Source organism: Bison bison, unplaced genomic scaffold (assembly GCF_000754665.1).
Source record: "Bison bison bison isolate TAMUID 2011002044 unplaced genomic scaffold, Bison_UMD1.0 scf7180017864291, whole genome shotgun sequence".
Classification (NCBI taxonomy): domain Eukaryota; kingdom Metazoa; phylum Chordata; class Mammalia; order Artiodactyla; family Bovidae; genus Bison; species Bison bison.
Window position 1 is genome coordinate 3355534 of NW_011494863.1, and position 10360 is coordinate 3365893.

Consider the following 10360-nt stretch of genomic DNA (forward strand, 5'->3'; position numbering starts at 1 on the left):
AGGGGGAGGGAAAGCAGCAAATATTTTGATAAGATGGAGGAGGAAAGGACAGCATGGAGGCTGAAGCTGCAGAACAAAATGAAGCTTTTGTGCTTTCCTAGGGACTGTGGGATGGAACCCGCAGGCCATGGGACCCCTGGGGGGATCCCAGGAAGGGGCTTCTGTGCTCCGAGCATTATAGTCAGGCCTTTCTGATGGCAGAGTGGAGGGTGGGTGTGGGGAGGGGAGGGGCATCAGCATGCGTAGCCAGGAAGACTGCGGGAGGCCTTGGCTCTAGTCCAGTTGAGAGGTAACGAGGACAAAGGTAGGGCTCTGGTCGCTGGGGTGTGGGGGGTGAGCTAGACGGAAGTCAGGAGATACGGGCAGGCTTTGGTGGAGAAAGGCTCCGTGGGGGACAGATCCCACAGAAGGTGGCTTTCAAGGATGTTGGGACATAGGACAAAGATCCTGTTCATGGACGCGGGCAATGATTCTGCTTCCTGCTTCCCCCCCAGGGTGATGATGTCTCCTGAATGCTGAGTTCTGTTCAAGGACCAGAAGATCCCCATGTGGGCAAACACTTCCCTAAACGGAAACACAAAGAGTTTTGAGTTAAATTCTTAGTTGGTGATGTGTGTGTGTGTAAAATAGAAAAGGCAGTAATGTACAAAGATTCAGTCTTCTCAACCCTCGTAGGGCCCTTAGGCGAAGAGTGTCATCATGTCAGGTGTTAGGCTTGTGAGAATCCTGGGCCTAGGAGTGGCAAGGGGGGCTAAGGAATGAGAAAACGTACGCAGCATCTGTGCCTCCCTGTGTACCCACGTGGCCCCAGCAAGTTTTATAACCGTGCCTGACTGAGTACATGATGAATTTCTAGCAGGTGTCTGTGTGCTGTCTCTCCTAGGCGAGTCTGCAGCCCCCAGCACGCCTGCTCTTTCATACTCTCCCAGTTCCCGCAGGTCATCTGTTCAAGGGAGCGGTTTTCCTGAATCCTGTCACAGTTTTGCAATACTCTGTGCAGTGTGTATCATTTACAACATGCTGGGTTATCTGATTATTGTCTTCATTTCTGTTCACAGTCTCATGAGGAAGGTGTTGGCCACCACTCATGGCAACTGGAACTGTGTTTCCAAGAGGTTAAATAACGCACCCAGATGGGGAGGGAGCTGGGAATCAAACCTGCATTATTGGACTGCTTTTTCCACCATGTTGAGTTGCAGTTACTGAAATGGACACCAGAAGCGTACAGTTTCTGTTTGGACTCTTCCTGGGAAGGAATGAACAAGTGAAAAACAGCCCTGTAGTCAAATCCACAGAGCCCCCAAAACTTCTATCCTGCATATCTGCCCCTTCTGCCACCCGTGAAGGCCATTCTGCTTATCCCACCCTGGCAAGACTTTAAAGCTGATCCCTCAGCTGAAATGACCAGATGGAGTGAGCAGTATGTTATTATTATTTAATAAAGCTTGTGTTGTTCCCTATTTGGCACTGCGGCCAAGTCACTGTTCTAGCAGGTGGTGGGTAACTGGACCCAAGCCCCCTGATTCTGGCTCAGGAACTCCCTGGTCCAGCCTTTGATAACAGAACAAGAGGAGAAAACAGTGACATAGGACACTTCCTGTCCCAAAGGGGATGTGATACAGGACACCTGAAACAACAGGCAGAAGAAAAGCTTCTCTAGAGCTGCTTGGGGAGAGCCAGCCCCAGCCTGCCCTCCGCAGGTCATCTAAGATCTGGTGAGGAGTGGGAATGGGCCAGCTCACTCAGTGGATTACCACATGTGCTCTGTGGGCTAGGCACAGGTTTACCACTGACATCCCAGCTTCTGCCCTCGTGAGGGGTGCAATTCTGTGATGGGGAGCAGCAAGCAACCAGGCAATAAAAATTAGTTTGATGAGATTTAATTTTTTATTCAGAAAGGAGAGGGCTCATGGGAACCCAGAAGGAGGGTTCCTAAATTATCCTGGAGAAATCAGGGAAATCTTCCAGGAGGAAGAGGAGTCTAGGCTGGGAGTTGAAGGGTGAATAGGAGTTTGACCATGCAGACTTGCACAGGCTTTAATGGTCATAGGTGGAAAAGAAACAAGAAAGATTGTTTTAATAATTATAGTAAAAATAGAAAATTAAAACTTCATTGCTAGTCTTTCTCCCTCCACCACTTCTGTAACTCCCTATTATTAGAGGTATAATCCACATAGCATGTGGGAGCAGGCAGAAAGGGTTTACGTTTGAATGATTGTTTCTGGGCTAGATATATGCAAATGAGAAGGCTTTTATTTCATAAGGTAAAATGTCTGGAAGCCTGAGTCCTAGATTAAAGCCACCCAACATCGTTTTGATTTCTTTAAGCTGGTGCATATCCAACCAGTAATTCAGTTCAGGGCCCTGAAATTTACCTGTTTGAAACTGTCACAAGTCCAGGTGAGTCACTTGCAATGGAAATGTAAAAAGTCTGAGAGTTTGGATATTTCAGTCAAAATCTCAACCTTGCCAGAGGCTATACATATGATCTTGGGTAAATCACATCACTTCAACCAAAAATGAGAAATTAAACTCTTTTTATTTGCTTATTTGTCCATCAGTTTATTCCCTCTGCCCCTCCCCCCTTTTACTTTGAAAACCCTACAGAAAAATTGCGTGGAGAGAACAAACGCAGTGTGTGAGTGTCTGTAGACATACACAAATATATTTATTTTTGCTGAACTTTTGAAAGTAAGTTGCAGACCTCATGGCACTCCCCTCCTAAAATATCTGTCTTTTCCTAGTTTAGAATGGTGGAATTATCAAATTATCAGGAACTTTTATATTGATGCAGTACTTTTGTCTGATGTTCAGCCCATGTTAGAAGCTCCATTATGGTCTCAACGATGTCCTTTATGATTATAAGCTCTGTTTCTGATTCAGTCTAATCGAGGACAAATGGTATTCAATCGTCATATCTTTCTGGTGTCCTCTGATCAAGAATGTGGCTCCCCAGCCTTGTTTCTTTGCTCAGTGGACGTTTTGGAGGCATTCGCAACAGGCGTTTTGCAGAACCCACAACATATTCACTCAGCAGTTCTCACTGGTTGGACAGCTCCTATGCACCAGGCACTGTGCTGGTGGTAGGAAAACATCACTGTCAGGGCCAGTGTGATCTTTTTCCTTTTGGAGCTTGTCTAGTGGGAGAGCCTAACGAGAAATAAGCAAATTGTGGAAAAGTGAAAAGTGCTGGGAGGGACTGGAGAGAATTCCTGGTTGGACACACATCTGAAAAAGAAAGAAAATAGGCTTGAGATGAGACTGAGTGGGAAGAGCATTACTTCTGATGATGTGACTAACAAGGAAGGCCTGTCTCTTAGGTGGTGGTATTTAAGTTGGGATCCAAGGAAAGAGAAAGTGCCAAGGGAAGAGAAAGGGAGCAGGTGGTGATTGCATTCCTGGCAGAGGGAATAGCATATGCAAAGGCCCGGAGTCTGGGGCATGTTTGGCCTGGTTGAGGAACTGAGCAAAAGGGCATTTTGATTGCAGAATGGTGGGCAGAGAGCAGAGGGGATGAGGTGAGCTTGATGCCATGGGTAAGGGCCAGATCAAGGAGTGGCTTTTCGACCTCATTTTAGATGCAGTGGGAGCCATTGGAAAGTTGAAAACTGGGGCCCCTCATGAGCTGAGGCATGTTTTATAAAGATCACTGGCTGCTATTTGAAGCACCGCTGAAGGTAGTTGCCAGGTTGAAATGAAGTCTCTTCCGCAAATTGAAAATGATTGTACATTGAAGGTATTGTTTGCAAGAATCAGAGGTACCACAAAAGATGATTTTAAAAATTCTGAGTTATTTTTGTATTTGAAATTAGACTTGAGTAATTTCTAACTCCGCCTTCCAGAGAGCTTGGTGGGGACATGTCTTATGTCCTCATTTTGTGTTTGGTTTGTCACTGATGGGAGCTGACATCCTTGCACTCTAGAAATGACCCAGTGGTCCCACTGCCTCCCAGGCAGCTTGTACCTTGTTGGGGGGCTGGCGTCTCTGGGGAATTCTGCCCCTGCTGGCCGTGGAGCTCTCTCCCACCTGTCCTTATTCCAGCTTCTTCCCAGAGCCCACTCAGCTATGCTTCAGCTCCTTCCAGTGGACCACACTGGAACCAAACCAGAGCTTATTAAGAGGAAACAGGACAGGAGGCACAGTGATGTGGCTGCCTCCTGGGCACCGGCTGTTCCCTCTGCTGGAATGCTTTTCCTGCCCCATTCTCTTGAGCAACTGCTGCCCAGGGAATCCTTCCTCCCCTGACCACCCTCACTATGCCTGATCACTTTATTATATGCATGCGCAGGGTGATCTCTTGTCTTCAGAGTGCATGGTTCTGTTTTGAATAAAGCACGCATGAATGTCTGTGAACATTCGATTACTGTTTGTCTCCCCTACTTGGCTGTAAACTCTGTGAGGGGCGGGAACATGTCTGCGGTTGCTCATCACATCACCCCAGTGTACTCCTTTGCTTAACCCTTTGGTGGCCGGGTTCTCCAGAGCACTGCTAGACACAGATGGAAGCTTGCCAAGTGTGTGCACGTGGGTGGCTCCCAAAGCTGGAGGGCATGGCTCTTTCTCCCAGGGGCCTAAACTAGTCAGTTGTTGGCAAATCCTCTCTAGACTTCAGAGAATGCAGTAAGATGGAAATGAGAGAGGGTAGGAATGCTAAGTATTAGAGAGTGTTGGGAGATACTGGGCATGTCCTATCCTTAACCCCAGGAGCTCAGGACCCCTGAAATAATAGTCACCCTTTTACCTTCAGAGCAGGCCACCAGGCACCTCCCTTTTTGTTTCCCTGATCTCTCTCCCGCCTCTCCCTTTTTACGTCTTGACCCCTGTCTCCATGTTGAGATTTTCTAGAGAGGAACCGGGGTGTGTTTCATTTTTCTGTTTTATGCCAAGTCTCCACGAGGGAGAGGATGCTGTGCAATCAGAAGTGTTTTCCCTTCTCAGCTCCGTCGTGAGGACACTGCTCTGAAAGAATGTCCTGTTTTATTGAAGACCCGAGCCAGCCTCAGCAAGAGCCCTTATTTCACTTGGACTGTATTTATTCCCCAGTGGGAATAGATACACTGGTTCTGGGCAGATACACTTCTGTGTCCTCACTTCCCTGGGATGTCTGCTGGACAGCCTTGTGAATGGAAACTTAGAATCCATGTGGCAGTGGGTAGAGAGGGGTAGCAGCAAGATGGAGGAGGGACTCTTGGGTGATCCCAGATAGGGATGCAAGCATGTGGCAAGCAGCCTTGCTCCTCGACCTCCCGATAAGAAGAAAATATTAACAGTCAGAGGTCAGAGGCTCAAATGTCTATGAAGACGAGGCAGGTTGGGAGCTCTCCTACACTTGAAGGCTGTATTCTCTGGTTAGCCCCAGTCTCCTCTGCTCCCTTTTGCCCTGAAGATAAAAATGACTGCTGATTTTAAAGGAGCAGGCTTCTTCAGTGGGCACATAGCTGCGTTTCTTTTGTGGGTGTTAGTTGTTTGGGGTGAGGACTGTGGTAAACCAGAAGTCCAGTGGTTATTCAGGAGGGTGGTGCCTCCACTCAAGGCAGTTGTTGGCTCGTGAGGATGTGGACCCAGTGTCACCAGATAATCTGGGTTTCTGAGAGACTTTTGAGATCTGGATTTGTATGTAGAATTACCTGATTTTTAAATATTGACAACAAACCCATGTTTCAGAAAATTGTGTGTGTGTCAAACACAGCTTCTCTGTGAGTTACCTTTTCCCTGAAGATTGGCAGTCCCCAGACCAGTGCAGGGTGGGTCATTAGGAAGGCTCTGTTGCTTTGACTGGCAGAACACAAGCAAATGAGTATAGATGAGAGAAGGATTTAAACCCAAAGAAGAGCTGCAGGGAAGCCACCTGGGGAGGTGGGGGGAGATGGCATTGGCCCAGGGAGACACCATCAGCCTGCCTCGCTGAGCCTCAGCTTGCTGGTGAGTGAAATGGGGCCAGTGGCATTTGTTTCTTAGAACATTTCTGGGTGTCCTGCCCAGAGCTCAGAAGCTGTCACTCCAGCAATCCTTCAGTGCGCTTGCTCACACTGCACTTGGCATGGCCCCTGGGTCTTCCTGCTGGTTTTTAAAGAGCCCCATGCTCCCAGTCCCCACATGGGCTCATCTTTCCCCTGTGACCCCTGAGGCATCACAGGCTCCTGTCCCTTCTGTTTCTGCTGGTTCTCTTGAATCCCTTTCCTCCTCTCCTGCGACCATCCTCTCCAGTCGCTCAGTTGTGTCTGACTCTTTGTGACCCCATGGACTGCAGTGCACCAGGCTTCCCTGTCCTTCACCATCTCCCGGAGTTTGCTGAAACTAATGTCCACTGAGTCAGTGATGCTGTCCAACCATCCCATCCTCTGTCATCCCCTTCTCCTCCTGCCCTGAATCTTTCCCAGCATCAGGGTCTCTTCCAATGAGTCGGCTCTTTGCAAAGTATTAGAGCTTCAACTTCAGCATTAGTCTTTCCAATGAATATTCAGGATTGTTTTCCTTTAGGATTGACTGCTTGGATCTCCTTGCAGTCCAAGGGACTCTCAAGGGTCTTCTCCAAACCACAGCTCCAAAGCATCAAAAAGTACTCAAAAGTACTCTTCCAGGTACCCACTACGTTTTTTCTGGATTGTGTTGTTTCAGTGCCTCTAGCCCTGCTTCCTCCTAAATCTCCCGATTCCTATTTCCAAATGAGCTTCCCTAGATAGAGCTGTGCCTGCCTCAGTGTCTGCTTCCCCCAGACCTGTGGGCGGAGGCTTCCCGGCCTGGCCTGTGCGCTCCCTGCGGCCTGGCTTCCCACCACTTTCTCAGTCTTCTCTGCTGCCAACCTCTCCAGGCTCCTCTCCTGTCTCCCACCTCCCTCACCTCCCTTGTGCATCCCAGTCTCTCCACTTTCCGTCATTTCCTCAGATTTGCCATGTTCTTTCCAAGAAAGGTCACTCTTCACTCGGTGAACCCTTGAAAGGACCTGCCTCAAATTTCTCGTCACCGCTCCTTATCTACACCCATCACATTGTAAACTTTTCCTTGCCGCGTGTCCCAATGGTCATGAGTATACAGTAACATGCATTAACTCATCCATCTCTGGCTTTCTTACCAGACTGAAGCTCCAGAAAGCAGTACCAGGCTTGGCTGTCCTGTGCATCTTTCATGTTCATTGAATGAATGTGTTAATGGATGTCTCTTTGCATCTCCTTGTTCACCTGCCCCTCCAGAGAAATGGAAGGACTTCCTGTTCCCTGCATGCACTTCAGGTCATTCTGTGCCTGGACTCTGGCATCATCTGCCTAGCTTAGTCCTCCTCCTACCCACCATGGGCTGTACCACGTTGGACAGGTCGCTTGAGCGCTCTGTCTTCGTTTCTTCAACTGTAAAATGGAGCTGATGATAGTACCTACTTGGTAGCATCCCTGCCCCACCTGCAGATAGCTGTGTTCTCCTAGGTTGCTTTACGTCCCCGTGCTTGGGTTTCCCCACAAGTGAGATGCTGGTGGGGTGACAGTATCATCGTCCCCAAGTTGGGAGGAGTAAACCAGGGAACACAAGGCAGTGCCTGACTGCTGCCTGGCACACGCCCCACGTAATAAGTGACTCTTGCTGTTTTGATTGTTATTAGTCTAGCAATGGTTCTGGCACAAATTAGAGACCTGTGTTTCTGCTAATGCTTCAGGGTCATCCGTGGGAGGTAAATTCAATCGTCCTGGGGTCCATCTTGTACTAACCTTTTCATGGTTTGTTGGTGGGGGAAGAGAAGATTAGATGGAACAACCCTCAGTCTAGTACTTCTCTTCTGACTTATCCTCAAGCACTTATACCTTGGACCTGTTAATTGCCTTGAAAATAAAGAATTAGCAAGATAGTTTCATTTTTCTTTGTTTTGCCACTGGTGCAGCCTCAGGACCTATATCGGAGCAGCCTTCCCATACTACCCCACCTCAGTCCCTGTCCCCAGTCGCTCTGCACCTCCTATGTGGAAGGAAGTTCATTTCCTTCAGAGGACTTTTCCTATTGATGACTTTATGTTCTATCATCTTCCTTCCTAGACTGTAAGTTCCATGAGGTCAGACTGGATTGCTCACTGTAGGAAGGGAAGTAGGAGGGATAGAAGAAAAGAAAACTCTATAGAGGTCCTTAGATAAACTCTCAAGGTCTAGGATTTTGGTCTGATGTCATCTCTGATCTGGGGCCTGGGAATGATAAGAAACAGGAAGGCAGCTTTCTCTGTACCAGTGCAGGGTGACTTGGCTGCTGGTGGATTCACTAAACTTCACACAGATCTTCCTTCTGCATAGACTGTCAGTTTCCAAGGAGGACGCACAGCCTCTTCACCCCATTCCAGCCAAAGATGTTTTCTCCTTGGTCAGTTAGTGCTTGTTGCGGGCCTGCTGGACTAGCTGCTGTCTCTGGACCATCTCTGGATGACCTAGGTCATTGTGGGAAGAGAACAGATAGTAGTAATAATAGCAAGTAACATTCACCTCTGGAACTTTCCCTCCATTCTTAGTAACTTAATGAGACTTTTATTGTCTCCATTTTATGGAGGAAGAAACTGAGGCTTAAAGAGCATAAGTTACTAGCCTAAAATCATAAAATTTATAAGTAGCAGGGCCAATGTTTAAACTATGTCATTTGTCTTAGAAGCAACTGCTTAACTGCTGAGCTGTGGAAGACTTCAGATCACTGAAGTTTGGCTGTGGGATGTGTCATGGGCAGGGAGAGAGGGGGAGAGAAGGGGAAGGAAATGTTGCAGATTTATCTTCGTAATTTTCCTTGGCTTCGGCTAATATTAAAATTATTTTGAGCACTCCACTGACAAAGGCGGAAGAGAGAACCCAATTCGATATTAAATATTTGCAATGGAAAATTCACAAAGTCTTTTTGAATGGAAGATATTTCCGAGTAATTCCCATGGGACTAATTCGGCCAGTTGTTGCTTCTGCTGCACGCTTCCTGTGGTTGCTTCACTGTTCTCAGAAATGAACATTCCTGACTTTGAAGTCCTGGGGTTACGCCAGGCGAGATGCTGAACTCTGCCTTGGTTTCCCAGGCAATGCGTGAATAAAAGGGAGAGGGCTGTGCAGGGCGCTTCATTGTTGCCTGTGACTCTGGGCTTTACAAAAATTACATTAAGTTCAGCGTCTCCAGGCAGGGAAGTGGGATCTATCACTTCCCAGTCTTCATACCCCAGTAGCTGATGCCTAGCGCCATGAAGAGTGCTCAGCACTCTACATGCCCTAACTCTCGCAGTCCTCACAACTGCAAGGTCCCAGTAACCCCTAACCCTCTTTCATAGACTAAGACAGAGGCTCAGAGAGGGCAAGTTCTGGGCCCAGTTGGCCCGTGACAGAGCTGGGACAAGAAGCCAGTTCTGTTTGATTCAAAAATCCCATGCTGCAAATTACTGCACACTGTGCCAGAACTATGTTCAGAACTTAGAACTGGTTGATGGAGGGCCTGGAGATCACTCCATACCCCTGGCCACCGTGGGCCAGAACTGCCAGCACAGGGGAAGGAGGGGTGCTCCACTTGTCTGACTGGCTTGGCCTGCCCTCTGCCGCATCCCCATGGGTGATTTCAGTCTGGCGTCCATCCATGCAGGGGAAAGTGAGAGTAGCTGCTCACTCGGTGTTGGTGGCCCACACTGTGAGCCTTTGGGCGAGAAAACCCTCATGTATGAAGTGGCCCTGCCCATTGCTTCATCATGGATTGCTTCATCCAGGCAGCCTGAATTACTGGTCGCTCTGCTGGAGTCTGATTTCTGACGAGGTAGCATCTGGGAAGTAAACTGCAGGAGGACAGGGCTTTTGTGCATTATGTTCACTGCTGTGTCGCTGGTACGGGGTGTATCATCTGGTGTGTTGTGGGGCTTAATGCACATTGATTGCATCTTTACTCATCACAGGTCTTTTGCTAACTGTTGACTCCTCCAATCTGACTCCCCTTCAGTCAGACTTTCTCATGCTGTTCCTTTTGCATAAAATGCTGTTTGCTCTGCATATCATACTGTTCCATGGTGATGGACCATCATCCCTCTCCCCTTCAGCTTAAATGTCGCCTTTTTAGATTGGGCTTTCCCAGGTCTCCTTGTAGGCTGGCCCCCATGTCTAAATGGTGTCTCTGTGTTAATGCTGTCCTCACACCCTATACTGTAAGGTATGTGACCCAGTTTACAATTACGTATGTATGAGTGGCAGTGTTGAACATCTGGCCTTTCAGTGAATTGTTAGCTCCACAAGGGCAGAGATCTGTCTGTCTGGCTCACTCTTGTCCTCCTGGGATGTGGTAGGCACTCACTAAACACTTGAGAGTGAGTGAGGTCTTTACCCTCCCCTCTGACACTGCACATATGCCTCTGGAGGGATGAGTTCTAATGTTTTGACTGTT

The 10360-nt window shown here is 48.1% G+C and overlaps 1 protein-coding gene across 11 annotated transcripts in view; it reads left to right on the forward strand.

Moving 5' to 3' along the window:
- LOC104996249 overlaps positions 1 to 10360 on the forward strand; it is a 354524-nt gene that overhangs the window by 110124 nt on the left and 234040 nt on the right. The gene's annotated exons all lie outside the window — the stretch shown is intronic.